At 33.8% G+C, this 18,817-nt stretch overlaps 1 pseudogene across 1 annotated transcript in view; it reads right to left on the reverse strand.

Annotated features, from left to right (window-relative positions):
- Positions 1-29: 29 nt before the first annotated feature.
- Positions 30-18,817, reverse strand: part of LOC144373693 (transport and Golgi organization protein 1 homolog) — an 88,614-nt pseudogene continuing 69,826 nt past the window's right edge. The window contains exons 8-27 of the transcript XR_013433273.1: positions 16,639-16,660; positions 15,627-15,715; positions 15,309-15,386; positions 15,111-15,221; positions 13,969-14,040; positions 13,685-13,789; positions 12,919-13,041; positions 12,715-12,820; positions 11,653-11,708; positions 11,474-11,564; positions 11,164-11,302; positions 6,366-6,467; positions 5,447-5,507; positions 5,296-5,331; positions 5,152-5,219; positions 4,932-5,032; positions 4,613-4,750; positions 3,566-3,642; positions 1,838-1,988; positions 30-831 (exon numbers count right to left, since the gene is read on the reverse strand). The product of XR_013433273.1 is annotated as a transport and Golgi organization protein 1 homolog (transcript). The remainder of the gene's footprint in view (positions 832-1,837; positions 1,989-3,565; positions 3,643-4,612; positions 4,751-4,931; positions 5,033-5,151; positions 5,220-5,295; positions 5,332-5,446; positions 5,508-6,365; positions 6,468-11,163; positions 11,303-11,473; positions 11,565-11,652; positions 11,709-12,714; positions 12,821-12,918; positions 13,042-13,684; positions 13,790-13,968; positions 14,041-15,110; positions 15,222-15,308; positions 15,387-15,626; positions 15,716-16,638; positions 16,661-18,817) is intronic.

Raw genomic sequence — 18,817 nt, forward strand, 5'->3', positions numbered from 1 at the left:
ATCCAATGAATCAACAGACACTTGGGAAATATTAATAAACAATTTTTTATGAACTATTACAACAAAGAACTTCAGCAAGAAGGAAAATGAAGTTTATGATCTTTGAGTAAACATTTTTAGCCCAACAGTCTCTGCGACCAGATATTGAAAGAGAAAAAAAATTAAGCTTATAAAACACCATTTCTCTGTTATCAACTGGAATACACTAAAAATAGGATAATGGAAATACATGTTCTTAAAGCATTTCCACAGGAAATGTCCATAATTATGACATTCTAAATCATTTAGCAATTGTATATGCTACATTAACTAAAACAAAGGTATTCCTTATTGCACATTTTTAAATTGGAAGGATACTCTAGCTTAAGTGGGGGCTATTTAGGGGAAAAATATTTTGGCTCAAAATGTATACTGCGCCAAGGCAGCTTCATTCTGAAAACATAAACCATTTAAAATAAACTTTTATATTTTGAAGCCAATAATCCTTTAACTCTGACTAAGTGTCAGAGGTTAATTTTATGGGCTCTGTTTTAAGGCCTGTGAACAGCCCTCACTACTCTTGAGAATTAGGTGGAGGTTCATCTTTAAAGCCTGAAGGCATTAAGTCTTTTGCAGCAGGTGGTGGCCCATAGTCTTGGGCACCATGAGTTGGAGGTGGTAATGGGGCACCAGGAATGAAGTACTCTCTTGGGCCAAATGAGCCTAAAGGTCTAAATGGTGCTGGTGCAGGTCCTGGAAAAAAATCACGAGGGTCAAAAGGCAAATCCCGTTTTCCAGGTGTAACACCTGGTGCATATTCTCTGAAGCCTATTGGTGGACGCATACCAGGACCTGGAAAATAAAAAGGAAGTTATGTAAATACCCAGAAATTTCTGAACTAGGGTGATTTCAAGTATGTTAATATAGTCTTTAATTTCTCCCAAGCCTAGAACATCAGCTGGTGAACATCCTGACTTGCCAGATAAGGCAAACTGAGATGGAACAAGTTTAGGTTATAGCCTTTGACCAACCAGCCATGAAGCAACATATTAAGGATTTAACATGGCTCTACCTAGCTCCAGGCTTGTCTTTTTTCTTTCCTTACTATATAATTGCAGAATTATTTCTATATCACATGAGCTCCATTTATATTTGGAAGTATTACCATGACAAGATGATAGATTATGAAATAAGAACTTTACTACATCAAAGAAATTTTGATAAAAGGAAATCTCACTATTTATTACTGTATCCATTAAAAATTCATGAAGTATTTCAGCATGGACTTTACACATGCCTTCAGAATCAAGGTACATGCATGCCCTCCTGGAAAAGGCCTTCCACAGCCACCTAATTAAACCAGGAACATTTATTAGGTCACTGTTAAATCCTCTTTAACACTTCCCTCTGACTTTTTTCAAGGTAAGGAGGGTTTGACTTTTCTTTTTCTATATTCTATAACCTACTGCTTATGCTTCCATTATGGGTGATTACAAACTTTATGTTATAGGATTTTCATATCTGTGACAAAATTTTAAGTTATGGCATGCATCTCATCCACCTTTCCATCTATTGCAGTGCACATCAACAGATTTTCAACAAACATCTGCAGAAGTAATATTTCTGGCTTTTCTGTATATAGCCTCTTATTCTTGTCTATGAAAGATAGCTATTGCCTATCTCAGTATAAGATTATGTAGTGTCCCATATGTCCCAGAAAACTGGAGGAAAAGTTAAAATGTACTCAGCTTTATCCTTTCATTGTTAAGACCTGAGATAGCAACCAACTGTTTTAGCAAGCAATGGAAGTGGAAGATGAATGTGATTTATAAGTCAATCACTGTTCAGATCATCATACCAAATGGTGGAGGAATTGGCCGAGGCCCAAAAGGCCCACCGAGCTGAAGTGGTGGTCCATACCAAATGGGAGGTGGAGGAGGCCGTCCCATCGGGGGTCCCATGAAGGGTACCCCTGAGAAAGGAGGGGGCCCTTTCATAGCCATATGAACCTGCAATTTAAGATTTGAAAGCAGTTAAAAGTTTTAAAATTCCTATGTATTAAGACAAAGTACCAATACCCATAAAAGCTAAAACCCAAAACCTGTCCAGAGAACACCATCAGTGCAACAAAACTCTACCCACCCCTCCTGTGTATTCCCACTGACAGCTTACAGAAGTTGGAAGGATGCCACAAGAGGGAGCAGTTTGTTACTGATTATATCTGCACAGGAAAGGGAAAGGCAAGAGGACTGGCAGAGGTTATTAACAGAGGTGATTTCTGACCAGTATGTCATGCTGTATTCACTACAATCTATTTCAAAGGGAGTCCCCCCATCCCCATCACTTCCCTTTCATCACAATAGCTCATTACTTCCATATTAAGAATGAACAGAATAAAATGAAAAATCCATTCTCTACTCATGTAATAATAGCTACTATTCTACTATATCTTCAGTAAGTCTTTCATATATTATCCAACCTCTGAGATCTTTAAGTAGACTGTCTTGTTTTAAATAGGAGGGAACAAAAGCAAATGGAATATCATAATTTGTTGAAGGCCACACTGCATATTAAAGAACTCAATCCCAGGTTTGCCTCCAAGCCATGCTTTTCCCACCTCTATTCCTCTCTAACAATGGGTCTTTGCTCTCTTTTAAATCTTCTACTACAAAAAGGTTTGGGGTCTTATCTAAGCTGCCCTTAGATTTCTCCAGAGATGTATATTCCTAGAATATATATACACTGGAACTTGAGAAGTATTTTCCATCACAGTGCTATATACACAAATTAGGAAGACAAGGCTTTAATATTTACTTTCATTTACTGTACACCATTTGAGATATTGATTTATCATTTCCTATGAGTAGTGGGTTTGAAACTAAACAATTAAAAATTTATTTTATTTTAGAGCTGCAGAAGACCTACCAGATATAATAGCAACACAGTTACAAGAGAATACACTTATGCAAACAAATGAGACCATTTCTTGGGACTGGCTCAAGAGGTCATTTCAGATTATCATTGTTTCACTGAAACAGTATTTCACTTTCAGAAAATCTGATACCAATCTAATTCAAATCACTCAAAATAGGGTTTGCACAAATGGAGGAATTCTTAAATAACATTCTTCCAAACAAAAATAAAAATGATGAATTATATAATTTATAATGAATTTACTTTGCCTTAGAAGATTCAACACAAAACACCATATAAAGTTAGAGTGATTTTATAGTTGTACACACTTAAGCAACATTCCCAAGTTAAGGACAAAAGTAAGCTCAATATTGCATGCAGTTTAAAGCAAACAAGATCAGTGTCACGCTCTGAATATCCTTCACATAAATGCACAGAATAAAACCCAATTCAGTTCTCAATCTCTAAGTACTTACTCCAACTGGATGCTCAGTCAAGGAAGTAATGGTGGAGACTGAGGGGGGGTCAGGTTCTTGGGGAACAGTTTGCTTTTTAAAAAACAAATGGGATAGTACAAATAGAACACAAAGAAGGATAAAGCAAAGAGCAAGTACTGTAGGAAAGCTACATGTTCCTGCATGACCACATGATTCACAGTAACTACAGAACTTACCTTGCTCTCATTCGTCACCTTAGCTGGAGAAGAACTTCTGGAGCTGCTGTTCATGTGAGCTGGACCACATCCTGAGTCTGTTAAAGATCAAAGAATGGATTCAGACTTATTCTAACATGAAAAGAATAAAAATCCTCCATCCACAATTACAGATTCTTTGAAATTACTTGGTCCCTTTACCAGAGGCAATGGGTTTCCCAGATGCCTCAGAAGACCAGTACGAGGTAAAGGTCCATCCATTGACCTTGGGAAAGAAAGATCAGAGCCCTTGTATGTATTTTTCAGAAGAAATAAACCACTGGTGGACAGGTCAGGGTTCAACAATAACTAGAAAGCAACATGAAAAATGGGTTGCCCAGGGGTTGGGGTCATAGCTCAGTTGTAGAGTGTTTGCCTAGCATGTTTGAGGTACTGGGTTTGATTCTCAGCACACATTTAAAAAATAAATAAAGATATCATGTCCATCTACAATTAAAAATATTTTTTTTTAAAAAATGGGTTGCCCAATACGTAAATCACAATTTATGAAGAGACTTAAGTAAAATAAAGAACTGCCTTGGGTTGATAGAACAGGAGATTAATAAGTACTGGTCCTAAACTTTAAGCTATAGACTTGAAGTATGTGTAGGCTGGCTTTTCTTTAGTCTGTATAACCTGACTTCCAATCTTACCAAGACTACAGTCCTATTTAGAATTTGAAATAAGATTCAGTATTTCATGTTGGAAATATGTATGCTACATAAAGTTTAAGGCTACTTTTATAATATTTGGGAAAGGAACACCATAGAGATTTAATTTAAAGATAAAGGTTTACACGTCACAGTGTAAAATTTAAAAGAAAAAAACAATACAGGGACCTCCAGGAAAAAAAAAAATGTTTTCTATTCTAGAACAGATTTTCCAGAAAACACTCACTAAGATAAAGTAAGAAATTATCTTCTATATATTGTACAGGCCCAAATTCTACGTTTTCATTAGAATATTCAAAAGGGAAAAAAACACAAAACCTTAAAGCAGTTTACTATAAAGCAACATGTGAATGCTCACCAAATCCGTTTCTAGGCATATCTTTTTGATTAAGAGTAGCAGAAGGAGGTCTCCCAGCTGGCTCTGCTGTCAGTGGAGGGGAACATTCTCCACCACTCACAGGGGATGGACCAAAAGAGCCATTATGGATCAGTGGACCTAAAGACAACAATGCCGTGTTACTACTTTAAGGCAGCCTTCTCCCTGACACCAACCCTCACTTCCTGCTTTAGCAAATCATTCAGATTATTTCATAACCATTACACACAGAAATAAAAAGTAATTTACATACATTCTGCACCAAGAAATAAAATAGCTCCTTTTACAAAGTGCCCCCTACCTCTCTGAGGAGGATTTTGTAAATCTGGTCTTCCCAGCATAGGTTTTACAATCCCGGGTTCATCTTGACGCACTGCGATCTTTTGGGTCATTTCCAATAGTCTTGAATATTGAGAAAGAATTGACTGAATTATGAAACAGCAATCTATTCCTTCATAGATAATATCTAGCATAACCTTAAAACACTATAAAACATATAGGAAGATACCAAAATCACATACTTCTGTCTCAAATTAGCAACTTCCCTTTTCTCTTCAGCTATAGCTCTTTCTGCAGAACGAGCTTTGAGCTATTAAAGAGAAAATATTCAAATTCAGTTGCAGTAGGCTATGCACAAAATAAAGAAAAGGGGGAAAAAATCTTACCCAATTATCATGAGCTTTCTTCTCATGCATAGCAATCTGAAAAAGACAATACATTAAAAAATATGTTTTTAGGGACTCATTATAATAGCCTATAATTGTCTGTATTAGATATCAAGAAATTCTGCAACTACAGGACAGTATTAATTACTACCTGGTTTTTAAACGAGTGCTTGGTTTTCTGTAATGCTTCTTCCATCTCTTCAATTCTCCGCCTAAGAATTACAACAATTGAATAACATTTGAAACATTTCTGACCATTTTCCCTTTATTCCATCAGCTATACTTTTAAAGACTTTATCATACATAAGAAAAACATTTCTATAGTTATATGAATCCAGTGTGATCAAAACTAATACTACAGGCCAGGTGCAATGCCACATGCCAGTAATCCCAATGATTGGGAAGCTGAGGCAGGAGGATCACAAGTTTGAGGTCAGTCTCAGCAATTAAGTGGGAACCTATGCAACTGAGACCCTATCTCAAAGTAAAAAAAAAAAAAAGGTCTAAGGATGTAGCTTAGTAGTAAAGCACCAAAAATAAATAAATAAATAAATAAAATAAAGACCCAATACTAATAACTTCTTTATCATTTAATTGCTAGAGATTCTGAATGATAAATTATAATTTCCTTAACTGTTCATCAGTGTGTTCTCAAGTAATTCTGCTAGAAATATCTTCCTCCTTAAAACTTTTTTTCTTTTTTTCAAATTATATCCATAAAAGATTTCCAAGGTCTATCAAATGCCACACTTTTGTGGGTCTTGATACATCACACAGCAAACTGATTTCTTAAAGAATTACTACAACATGCAAAACCCCCAGAACTGTTTGCATTGACCAAGTTCCCTATGGTCTTGCCCATTGGGTATAAGTAAATTTTTGTTAACATTTTTCATTTGTAAAGTTGAAATTTATTTTTTCTCCTGTGTGAATTGAATGTATTCATATCCTCTCGTTATTTATACTTCCATGCTATTTTCTTCTATCTACATAAAGTAAAAAAAGATTAAAAAAGAAAGCCACCACTAGTTTATTAGACATTGACACCCTCCTTTAGAAACTGAACTCACTTGTAATTTTTAACTTCCTGTACAGCGGAAACCACCTTTTCATCTGCAGCTGACAGCCGCTGCTCGTTTTCTAGTCTCTCATATTCTTCTTGGCTCACTTTCCTAAAATAAAGCCAGTTATCAAATCAAAAGTTTCTCTCCGTGAATATCACTTCCCACAATTCTATAAAATGCTTAGGCACATAAAATAGGAATTCAAACCTGCAATTTCGTAAATCAAACTCTGGCAAATCACTTACATTTTCTAATTTTTCCTCTTAATTCTCTATTTACCAGTAAATAAAATAAATGTGAAAACAACATGTGCCCCAAGGGCAAATCTCCTGTGTGTAAGATAATAAAAACTCACTTTACTTCAATGTGGAAGATCAGGACTGATAAACCTAACATAATTAAACATATTAGGATAAAGCAAGGGATAATTCTTTTCTCGTTTCTGCCATGGGTAGGACACTAAGTATATCTTTGTCATGGAGGAACTCTTTTCTCAATCCAAGACTGGTACCATAATAAAGATATAGTCAATCAAAGAAAAAATCTTCTAGAATATGTCTTTTAGCTATGCAATTAGCCACAGAACATTTTTCACACTTTAGATATATATTTCAAAAGAATTGCAATAAAGCAAAAAGACAAATCTGAGTTTTGATAATGTCTGTCAACCAGAAAAAGAAGCCAAACTGACCCACGATCAGAGTATTATCTACTGACAAGTTTTAACTTTGATCATGAAACTCAAGATGTTCATCTACTGAGACAAAGTTAGCCTCATTTAATGATTTTAAAAATACTATTTTCTGCTATCCTTGTACTACTTTAGCCATAGTTCCAATTCAAAAGATAATTAACTTGAAACTTAATTTTCCATAAATCAGAAGAACTATAGTAAAAAAGGATTATTGATACCAAATAGAAAAAGGGGATTATATATTCTTATATAGCTTCTCATTTAATTCTTCAGCAAGTATTTTATGAGTGGCTATAATATACTAGTTACCTTGTAAGATGCTAAAGAATAAAAGAGCTCACTGTTTCAGGTATAAATGACGCCTAAAGGAATATAATAATTTTCCCCACTGGCTTAAGAAGGAATATGGAGAAAACTGAATCTTGAAGGACAGAGAATTTTGTTTCCAATTACCAAAGAGTTAGTCTGAGAGCACTAAGAACAATCAAAACATCTTTATAAGAATATAAAATTGTGTTTGAAAGGATACAAGCTAAAAAGGCAGTGAAGATATATGTATGTGGCCAAGATCCATTAGAAAAAGGAATCTCAGAATTACAAGTAAAGCTGGCACTTTAAGGTACTTTTCTCCTAGGTTTACCCACATATTGAAGATAACACAAAGATATAATGAGTCTGAACTAAGCCTTCATCAAATTCCTGGGCTTAGAGGAAAAAAGAAGTGTTTGGGGCTACAAATAAAGGGACCCTTAATAAAAGCCCTAGCCTTTGAGTTTAGATTAGAAAGTACTGCACACTTAAGTGATGAATAGGCAAAAAATCCAAAAGGAACAATACTGAAACATTGAAAAGACAAGTCATTTTTGAATTATCTTAATTGCTGACTAAGTTTGAAGTGACAATCTTACTCAAGTAACCTCAACACTTTTCTATAAGAAGATAACTTCATCTTAGTCCTCAAATTTCATGTATAATTATCACAACAATGTTAGCCAATCAAAACTGACCAGGCACTCCATAAGACAAAATTCTGTTAGAAAAAATCCCACAGAAAAGGAAAGCACCTAATGGGGTTAACCGCACATGTTTTAAAATCACTGTGCTTTATATAGTCAAAAAAGTAAAGTCAAGATAATGAATTTCAGGTCTGGGAATATAGTTTAGTTGTTAGAGTGCTGCCTTGCATGCACAAGGCTCTGAGTTCAAACCCCAGCACCACAAAAGGAAAAAAAAGATTATGAATTTTGTCAAAGGATTAGAAACTATAAAACCAAGAAATAGTTGGGTGTGGTGACCTACATACAGTCGAAGATACTTGGAGGCAGAGGCAGAATGATGAGATTAAAGATAGCTTGGAAAGCAGTAAGACACTAGTCCCTTATGAGAAATAGCAAGGAGTCTGGAGAGGTAGCTCAATAGTAGAGCGCATGGCTCAAGGTCCTGGGTTTGAGCTGTAGTACTGAAATAGGACTGGGGTTGTGGCTCAGTGGTGAAGCACGTGCCCCACATGTGTGGGGCACTGGGATCAGTTCTCAACACCACATAAAATAAATAACATATTGTGTCGGGCTGGGGATGTGGCTCAAGCAGTAAGGCGCTCGTCTGGCATGTGTGCAGCCCGGGTTCAATCCTCAGCACCACATACAAACAAAGATGTTGTGTCCGCCAAAAACTAAAAAATAAATATTAAAATTATCTTTCTCTCTCTCTTAAAAAAATCCTATAAAAAATAAAATAAAATATTATGTCCATCTACAACTAAAATAATATTTTAAACCCTGAACTTTTTAAAATCCTAAACTCAATGAATGATTTTAACAACAGATTTGGGAAGTAAAATAAATCCTACCGCTTTTAAGACAGGTCAGAAGAAAATATCCAGAAAAAGTAAATCCAGAATGTAGGAGGCAGGGGAAATCAAATTCTAATATGCATTATTATAATCAGAAGAGAGAATGAGGTAAAATCAACATTTAGAAAAAGACTCAAAAATTCAAGAAATGTTTAAAGGTCCCAAGCAACATAACTGCAAGAGGAAAAAGTGGGTGGGATGGGGAAAACTACACCTAGGCACTTCCCAATACAACTGTTAAAAAAAGAGAGAAATGACTACAGGAACTAGGGGAGGGATAAGACCAAACAAGAATGATAATGGACTCCTTAAAGAAAAAAAATTAAAACAGATGGTAATTAATTGGATATTTTCAAATTGCTAAAACTAAGTAACAGTCAAAATTCAGTAGCCAAAAGAAAGATCCTTTAAAAATGGAAACTGGTTTTAACTCTAATCATGAAGTTCATGTCAACCTAATACAGATTATAAAGATAGCAATATTTAGTGGATAAAATACTATTCTCTGTTTATCCTTGTACTACTTTGATACACTAATCAAATCTATCATTAAAGGACAATGTTCAAATAGAATGAAAATAATTTCAAATAAGAAACCAACAGTGTAGAATGCAGAACTACAGAAACTTTAAATATGTGTATAAATTGAATGAATTTCTTGTGGAGTTCAAGTATATGAAATACTAACATACGATGCCACAACAGTTATCTGATTCAGGAGCTACTTAAAGCCCATAAAAACAAGTAATAAACCTATTAATCTATGTCAGGTTTTTATTAAATCCAGAATATATACCAAGGCCTTTAAATTATGAGAAGATGAATAAAATTATAATTATAATTATACAATTATAATTCCATTATAATTTATGATTACATCAAGCTTATACAGGTGATGAGGAAAATAATTAAAAATATTTAAACTATTAAAAAGATACAAGGAAGAAAAAAAGAACAGGTCATCAAATAGAAAGCAAATTCTTCATAAACCACAGGCACATATTGACATGGACAGACTTATATTTTAGAAAGTCCACTCAAGCGGCTATAGAGAAAATTACTAAGAATTTGAAATAAATGATATAAAAATATAAATAATGGAGAATGAAGACAGATGACCTAGGTTAGAAACAGAAAAGATGACACAGGCATGAACTAACATAGTACCTGGGGATGAGAAAAAAAGAGTACAAACCACAGATGATGACTGAATGAATTTTGGAGGAGTTGAGGAAAATAGTGCTACAATTTAACTGCATTACAAAGAAAATTAATTGCCATTTAGGTCATTCATATTACTAGTAGGGACAGAGAAAACAAGTGTTCTTTTGAAAAAAAAAGTGATAAAATGAGAAATGTTTCTTTGAAACAGGCCAGGCATTTAGAACTGGCCTGAACAAAAATTTGAGATTCTAAAAATGTCGCTTGGAGATCACAGAATTTTAGAAAAGTTAATGGAAAGGTTTCAATATTTAATGCATTAATTAGGCAACAGAAGTCAAAATACCTAAAAATAGTTAGGTCTATAAGAAGGTCTGTCTTTGCTTTAACAAGATATATATATATCTTGTTAATAAATCAGGTGCAAACAAATAAAATCTGACACAAAAAAAACTATTTTTAGAGAATTCAAGTATTTTTGTGGATTAAAAACTTCAAATGAACTTCCAAAAAATAACTAGCTCCACACTGAGAAGATTAATATATAAATATATACTACAAACAAGTACTTCTGTAATCGTAACTCCTAAAATCCTTGCCACAGTTCAATTTTTAGTGTGAACATCTGAGATACTCAAGTCCAAAACTTGTACCATCAATAAGTAAATATTATTCCTTTTTGAAGTTTTTATTCTACTAAAACATGTCATTCCAAATCACTCAGTATTTTTAAAGGTCCAGAGTTAGAGACACAAGTTCAAAATATTAGAATTACATAACTGATCACAATGAAAGGAAATTAAAATAAATAGTGGGATCATAGAAAGGGTCTAGATCTTTGAGAGGTATTTCCACATCAGTGACTGTTAATACCAGTTTACCACTTCTTGCCTTCATATGAATTTGACAATTGATTACGATGTCCTCACAGCCTTAATTTATGGTTCCAACTACCTCAGGACTCTTAAGACTGATGATGGAAAGAAAAATGCAACTTATAGGAAACAAAACACAAAGGAAAAAAGACAAATCTCTACTAGATAAAATTATCTGTTAGTTCACACAATGATAAAAATAACAAACAATGGAAATCTTACTTTTTTAGTGCCATCTCATTTTGCTGGTAGAGTTCATTTAAAATCTCCACTTTCTGCCTAAGAGTTTTGCATTCCTCTTCCAGTCCAACTTTAGAAGACCATAGTGAATTGCAGTCACTTTCTAATTTCTTTATTTGGTCTGTAAATGATAAAACAGCTTATCTCTATATGTGTACAAGGACTTAAGAACTTGTTTGAGGGAGTAGTGCCAAGAAAAATAAGAAGCATGAAAGCAAGAAGCCATTCTTTATCTTTCCAATAAATTTTTAAGTCTTTCCAACATGGCAATTTCTTCTCAAGAAGAACTCACCTTCTAGATTACATTTTGTGGACATCGAGGCTCTTAGCTTAAGTTGTAAAAGTTTTAGATCCTCTTCAACTACTGATATTGTAGTTTTTGTCTAAAAATTGCAGAAAAGAGAGGTATTCTTAAAAGTGAGGCACAGGAAGAATTCACAGGTACTATGGGACTCTTACAAAGAACTATACCCGAGAGACATCCATCATCTGCTTAATTTGATCTTTGATCTTCTCATTCCGATCACCTAAAAAACAAAAGACTTTAGCTTTTTCTTTCCTTACTTTTAACTCTATATTCTCCTAACTTCCCTAAACTAAAGAATGATTGTGTTCAAACACTGGAAGAAAAAAATCAATTAAATAATTAAACTGATTAGACTAATGACTTTTAAGAGAATTGCAAGCTTAGATTTAAAAAAAAAAAAGAGAGGTGAATTTCAGACTGGGGTTGTGGCTCAGTGGTAGAGTGCTCACCTAGCATGTGTGAGGCACTGAGTTTGATCCTCAGCATAAAAATAAATAAAAGTACTGTGTCTGTCTTAAAAAAAAAAAGGTGAATTTCTAGTTTGCACAACTAAAATGTTATCTATGCTATTCTTGTAAGATAAAAGCTTTTCTTCTCTCTCAGATCTATCTTCACCTGGGCAATAAGTGTCTTGTTTAGAAAGATTCAATCCTCTATTTTCTCCCTGAATCTACTACCAGGTGTGGTTTGAAATACTTGCTATGTAAGCAATATCCAACTTGGGAGAAAATATCTGGAAATATTTTCCTCATCAGTAAACACTGTTACACTCCCTCTCTAGCTTTCTGATAGTCTCTAGCCTCTGTTCTCACAGCCTTAGTTTATGGTTCCAACTGCCTCCAGACTGACTGTGGACCTTAAAATCACAGAGCCATAGAGATGATGAGTATCAAAATCAAGTATCATCTGCATAAGTTAAGAAATAAATTTCTCTTACTGTAGAATGTTCAATACTTAGAGGTATAGGATATGACTATTGTAGCTGCAGTGTACTTACTAGTTTTCAATAGGATAGAAAAAGTCAGTGTTCTTCACATGCCTATTGCTACATTATACCCCAACAACCCACCTCTGCCAATGCAACAGACATATCTGTAGATCCAGTGATATGTGTCTACAACCCTGAAGCTTAAGAAAAAATTAAGCCAGCTGAAAAGTGGCATCTGTATACTTAATTAAAGACAGGAAAGCAAAAAAGGATTCAACCTCCCTGAGACTGATCTTACCTGCTAACTCTCCGTTGGTTAATTCATCTGACTCATCTCGACTTTGATCCTCAGATTCAGATTCACATTGAAACCGATTCAACTGTGTAATGTGATTAGTCAAAGCCTAGAAAAGAAGCAAAAGGTTGGAAGACTCTCGATTTTAATTCAGAAGATTTCAGGAGAATTCATGAGATGAAACATGTATTTGGAGTATAAACTTACATTAATAGTATCATCTTTTTGACTAAGAGCTACTTGTAAATCTTTCTGGGTCTTCTCAAATGATTTCATTTGTTCACTGAGCTCAGCGTGTGATGTACTCCAGTCTTTTACTTCCTGCTGCAACTGAAAAGTCAAAACACATGAATTCCTATGGGTTAGGGAGGGGTTTCTGCACTGGATATATCAGGACTACAAGACTTAGACAAAGAAATAGAGAGCCATACTCCTCGGTGGCCTGCCTCAATCGAGGGGGTTGAGACCTTGGTTAAGGAAGAGGGCAGAGTGGCCCCAACTCTCACAGCTGCAGTAAGAACATCAGAGCTATCAGGAAGTTGACCCTGTTTATTGCATTCCCCAGAAAATTGCTGCCAATTCAAATAATTTATCTCCAGCAGGAATGGCTGGGCACATATGACTGTCTCCTAAATTTAGATTCCTTATCATGTAATCTTCCCTTGGCCGGTGAATCAGTAACTATTCAAAAGAGGATCATAAAATACTTAATTTTCTGGTTTAAAAAGTTTCTTTGAGGCTATGCAAGTTAATAACTGATTGACATTTGATAAGAAAAGCAATAATCCAAAAATCCAAAACAGATGGAGACCATATATATGCACTCAATTTAGGGAGCATTGTTTAAACTTTGCATATCTAGAAAAGGTCCTACATGAAAATTCCTTACCTCAGAAACAGATCCAAGAAAGATACAAGATAATGATATTCACTTCTCTAGTTTACATTATGTATGACATCAAATTTTCTTTACCTGCTCTTTCTCCTTCTTAAGCATGGTATTTTCTTTCTGAAGCTGACAGCATTTCAACTTCACCTTCTCTTCATGAAGCTTAGCTTCAGTAAGGAGAATTTGAAGCTAATGAAAAACACTACAGTTAGTGAATTAATTCCAAAGAAGAAACAAAGTTATACTTTCCCAAACAAGACATCATATAGTTCTCATTTTTTGCACATTTTAGCACACCTCAAATTTTTGGTCCGCAACAAAACTAAGATGTAGTACTAATATCCGTTAGCAATAGTTGGCAGCTTTACCTCTGAAAGTTCAGAAGTATTTACTGAAATGACATCTTTAAGCTTCTCTATAGATTTCTTATTTTCCATTATCTGCCAGGTGAAAACAGAACACAAAATATGCATTAGGATTTCAGTAGAAATACTGATATATATGTGTGTGTGTGTGTGTGTGTGTGTGTGTGTGTGTGTACGTACACATACATATATATACTAAAAAAGATAAACACAACAAAATTTTTGTCAAGCCATCCCATTATATTTCAGGTAAATGCAGGGGATCCAGCTTTGGACTAAGCAAAAAATCAAGAACTGAAAGAGATGAGGGAAAATGAAGTCATCAATATTTCATGGCATCCACAACCTTACTGTTTATGAGATAACCAGAAAAAAAGTTCAAAGTATAGAAAATCATAATGCAATAAGTAAATAAAATGTTTTAAAGCATAGAAAATTAACTAATTAATTACTGTTTCAAGTAAACCAGTTCAAATTAGTAATTTTTTTTCTAGTGATAGAGAAATAAATTTCCCAAGATCATTTTTAAAATTTTCTTATCTGAAGTAAAAAATGATAAAATTTAAGGAAAAATAGACTAATCTCACATACAGAAGAATTCCAAAAAAATTATAAAGATACTTGCTCCTTAAGGAAGTGGACATAAATCTGCAATCTTTGTTTGCAATGCCTGGGATTGAATCCTGGGCCTCATGCATGCTAGGCAAGTGCTCTACCATGAGCTGCATCCTGAGCTTGTAACTCTTCATACTTTAACTGTGGGCTGTGCATGGTAACTTCCAAAGAATACAATATGAAAAGGATTGGAAAGAATTTTTACAGTGGAGAAATCTGATAAATACTACCTCAGCTAGGTGATCAAGCTTACTTGGGGGTAGGATATTTCAGAACACACTCTCTACCATCTTTTGCAACTTTTATGTAATTACAGAAACTTATAGAAATTGAAAATGAAATATGTAAGTAAAAATTTTTTAAGTTGTTGTATCAGTACTTAAAAGTTCCACAAAATGGGCAGAAGTGGGTTCAACTTCCTTGACTCCTAATCTTACTTTAGTTAACAGCTGGACTAAGTTCAACTTAACCAATTTTACAAAATATTTCAAAAGCCAAATTGCAGTAATACTTAGCAGCAAAACTCTTACCAAGTCCTGATTCTTAGCTTTCTGTTCTCTCTCAGATTCTAACATAACATGAAGACTTTTAGCTCCCTCATCCAGAAGTTCTTTAGCTTTTTCAAGAAGCTTCATTTTATCCTGGAAAAAAAAGGTGTCAAGATTACTCACTCATTACATTTACTTTTGAGTTTAGAATGTAATTCCCCCCAAAGAAGGGATTTTTACCTTATAATTAGTTGCTTCATCAGAAAGAATCATATTTTGTTTCATGGTCTCTTGGACCTGTTTCTTTGATTCCTTCATCTATGTAAATAAAGCATTCAGAATTAAGATACACAAATTATAGTGCTACCATACAAGTTACTTCCAGACAAGTGACCCTTTCCAGAAGAAAGCAGTACTTAATACATATGACTGTTTAGAATTTGAATGATTTGTAGGAAATAATGAAACAAAAATTTTAAAATATGATTTTTAAATTAAAACAGGTAGGAATGATTCAAGCTAGAACCAAGGGAGAAAGAAACAAAAAAATAATTATACCTTCTGTTCATAATTTGACAATTTCTGCATTAGTTCTTCATTTTCTTTCATGAAATTGTTCACCTTTTTGGAAATTTGCTGTTCATTGACTAAAAGGGGGAAATACACAAGATTATTACAATCACTAAATGAAATTCAATTACTCAATCTACTAAAAGCAAAGACATGTTATATGGTACTATGAGGAAATACTTCTTAGCATAACTATTATGCTTTTAAAAAGCAATCTATGCTTATTATCAATAAGAGTATAAAAATTATTAGAATTTAAGAAAAATATAAGAACAATGATATTTTGCTGGGTGCAGTGGTGCACACCTGTAATCCCAGTGGCTCAGGAGGCTGAGCTAGAAGGATTCCAAGTTCAAAGCCAGCCTCAGCAAGAGCGAGACACTAAGCAACCAAGTGAGACTTGGTCTCTAAATATAGGGGGTTGGCGATGTGGCTCAGTAGAGTGCCCCAGAGTTCAATCCCAGGAACCCCTCCCATCCAAAATGATATTTCAATTTAAGCTTATTTCACAGATGGGAAATACAGTAAAGTGTTGTAGCTTGATATTCCCCCCTTCTCAAAACACTTTCTTTTCCGAAAATGGAATCATTTAATTCTTTGCAAAGAAAAACAGAAATGAAAACATACTGATTCACATTACCATTCTTCAAATTATCTACTCAATTACTTAATGCATGATTAAATCATTAAAATAGAAATACTCTTCAAATGTAATACATCTGCATTACATCAATATTCCAAGTTAATCTGCCCCAAATTAAAACTTATCATCATCTCCCTATCCACAATTTGTTCCTCCTCTTTATCTCCTATCTCAGAGTTGGAACCATCATCATCTACTCTATTATCCATGCTAGCAACCTAGGAATAGTAAAATTTTCAGGAGGTAAAAAAGATAATAGACATTAAAAGTCACTGTATCTACTTCTAACATACATAAAACACACATCAAACACCAATACAAAGGGTTATTACAAGTTTAAGAAACCTAAAAATTTACCTTGATATACTCTATCTTTTACCTAGAAGAGAGAAAAAAGATTAAATTTGATGTCAAACATCTGCTCAATAGAAACAGCATTCCTAAAACAACAGTCAGAATCATAACCAAGTGAGAATTTAATAACATTCTGGTTCAGGATAATAATTTATAGGATTAAAAATAAGTAAAGGTTAACAAGCCTTTTAAATTTAATTGGTAGTGATATTTCATAAATAGCCTCTGACATAAAAACACTAAGATATGTACCTTATTTCACAGCAAAGATGTGTGTATATGTGTGTGTGTGTGTGTGTGTGTGTATACTCAAAATCATTTACTTGACAATTCTAAATAACCAGGATAAAGTCTAGAAACAATGACTATTCAAAAGAAATCTGAGGAAACAATATTAAATGCATAATCTTTGTACTAAGATATGCCACTTTCACTCACCAGAAAACATCTTAGAACTCCAATTTAAATTTGGCTATTGGCTGAATTTAGAAACTAAGAGGCTACATCATCTTATTTCTGGAAACCACTAAATATATAGCAAGAAATCTGAAAGGAAAGACTGCTTGAAGAAAATGCACAAGCAATAAGAGAAATGACAATTAACATATTCTGGAAAGGACAAAAACAATCATTTCCAAAAAACAGCAATAAACTACCTGATAATAAAATCTAAGCAGAAATTTTTTTAAAACATCACTAAATTTCTTTGTAACTTAGCATATTACTTGTCCTTTCAAATGTTATAAATGGTGATGGGATATTCAGATGTGTCCACGGATCATCCAGGGGATCTTCGTAACAGGAAATTGCATTCAGAAAACTCCAACACAGAAAAAAATGAACATTTCTTTAATGTCATAGCCTTGCTAACCTTTTACTCAAAATGACAACAGAGGAAAATGGGAAGTAGCATAAAAGCAGTCATCTAAGGTAGGGAGACTAAAGTTTTAAAGTCAAATGCTGAAACTGAGGAGCAACAAGCTAGGAACAACATCTCACATAACCTAGTGAAAAGAGAAACAGGTACCAGGGTTCTTGAAATGAAAGAAACAAGAGAGAGAAATATAAAATGTTTTCATGTTTTTCCCTTCTCTTTATCCTTCTATTTCCTTTTTACTTTTAGCTGAGAAAAAGTTCATTGAGATTAGAAAATTCCTCACAGGAATCCAGGCAAACAATTCTTCTATTTAAGAAGGGAATACTTTTTAAGAGATTTTACACTCAATTGTACAAGGAGAGGAAACTTATCTTAACAATGATATGTCTGAAATAATTAAGAAATCAGAAAAAGAACACTCAGATTTGAAAAGATTTGTATCCAATGCTTTTGGCCTCTTTAACTGTTAGGCTTTTCATATGCAAAGTCCATTTACCTAAAATAATTTTCTTCCAATTATGTTAAATAACTATGAAACAGAATGACCTACAGTACAAACATAAGTATGTATAAGCGCATATATATATGTGTGTGTATATATATATACATATATATATACACATATATACACACACACACACACACACACTTATACATATATGTACACACATACACAGAGATAGACTAATTCTGCTCAGGAAAAAAAAAACCTTAATGAACAAAACATTTAATGGATTTTTGGACAACACATAATCTATACTTCCAAATAAAAAGGTATTTTCTGTACATATGATCAAATCATAAAATCTGGGAAAAATTTATATAAAAGACTGGAAAAATTATATCATCTCCTTTTTCTCACTTTACTGTATTTCTTTGCAGCATTTCCCCCTGTTTGTATGTTTATATTAACATACAGTTCATCAACATTTAAATCTTAGTTTCTGCTTTTTTTTCCCACTTCACATTTAATTGTGAGCATTTTCTGTACCTCAAAGCTTTGAAATAAATAAATCTGCCTACTATTCCACTAATCGAACATACAATAACCCCTAAATGAATTATGTTGTGCTAAGTCTTCAATCTAATACACTGTTCCATTGAAAAACATTACCAAAATCTTCAAAGCATAGTTATTTCTTTAAGATAGATTACTAGACATATATGCTACATAAAAGGATATTTATCTAACCTATCCCATCTTTTATCCCACTTTTAAGACTTCTGATACATATGAAACTACTGGTCAGGATGGCTGTAAGAATTACCAGTTCTACCAACTGCACCCACACTAAATTATTTTAT

The sequence above is a fragment of the Ictidomys tridecemlineatus genome, unplaced genomic scaffold (assembly GCF_052094955.1).
Source record: "Ictidomys tridecemlineatus isolate mIctTri1 unplaced genomic scaffold, mIctTri1.hap1 Scaffold_46, whole genome shotgun sequence".
Taxonomy (NCBI): domain Eukaryota; kingdom Metazoa; phylum Chordata; class Mammalia; order Rodentia; family Sciuridae; genus Ictidomys; species Ictidomys tridecemlineatus.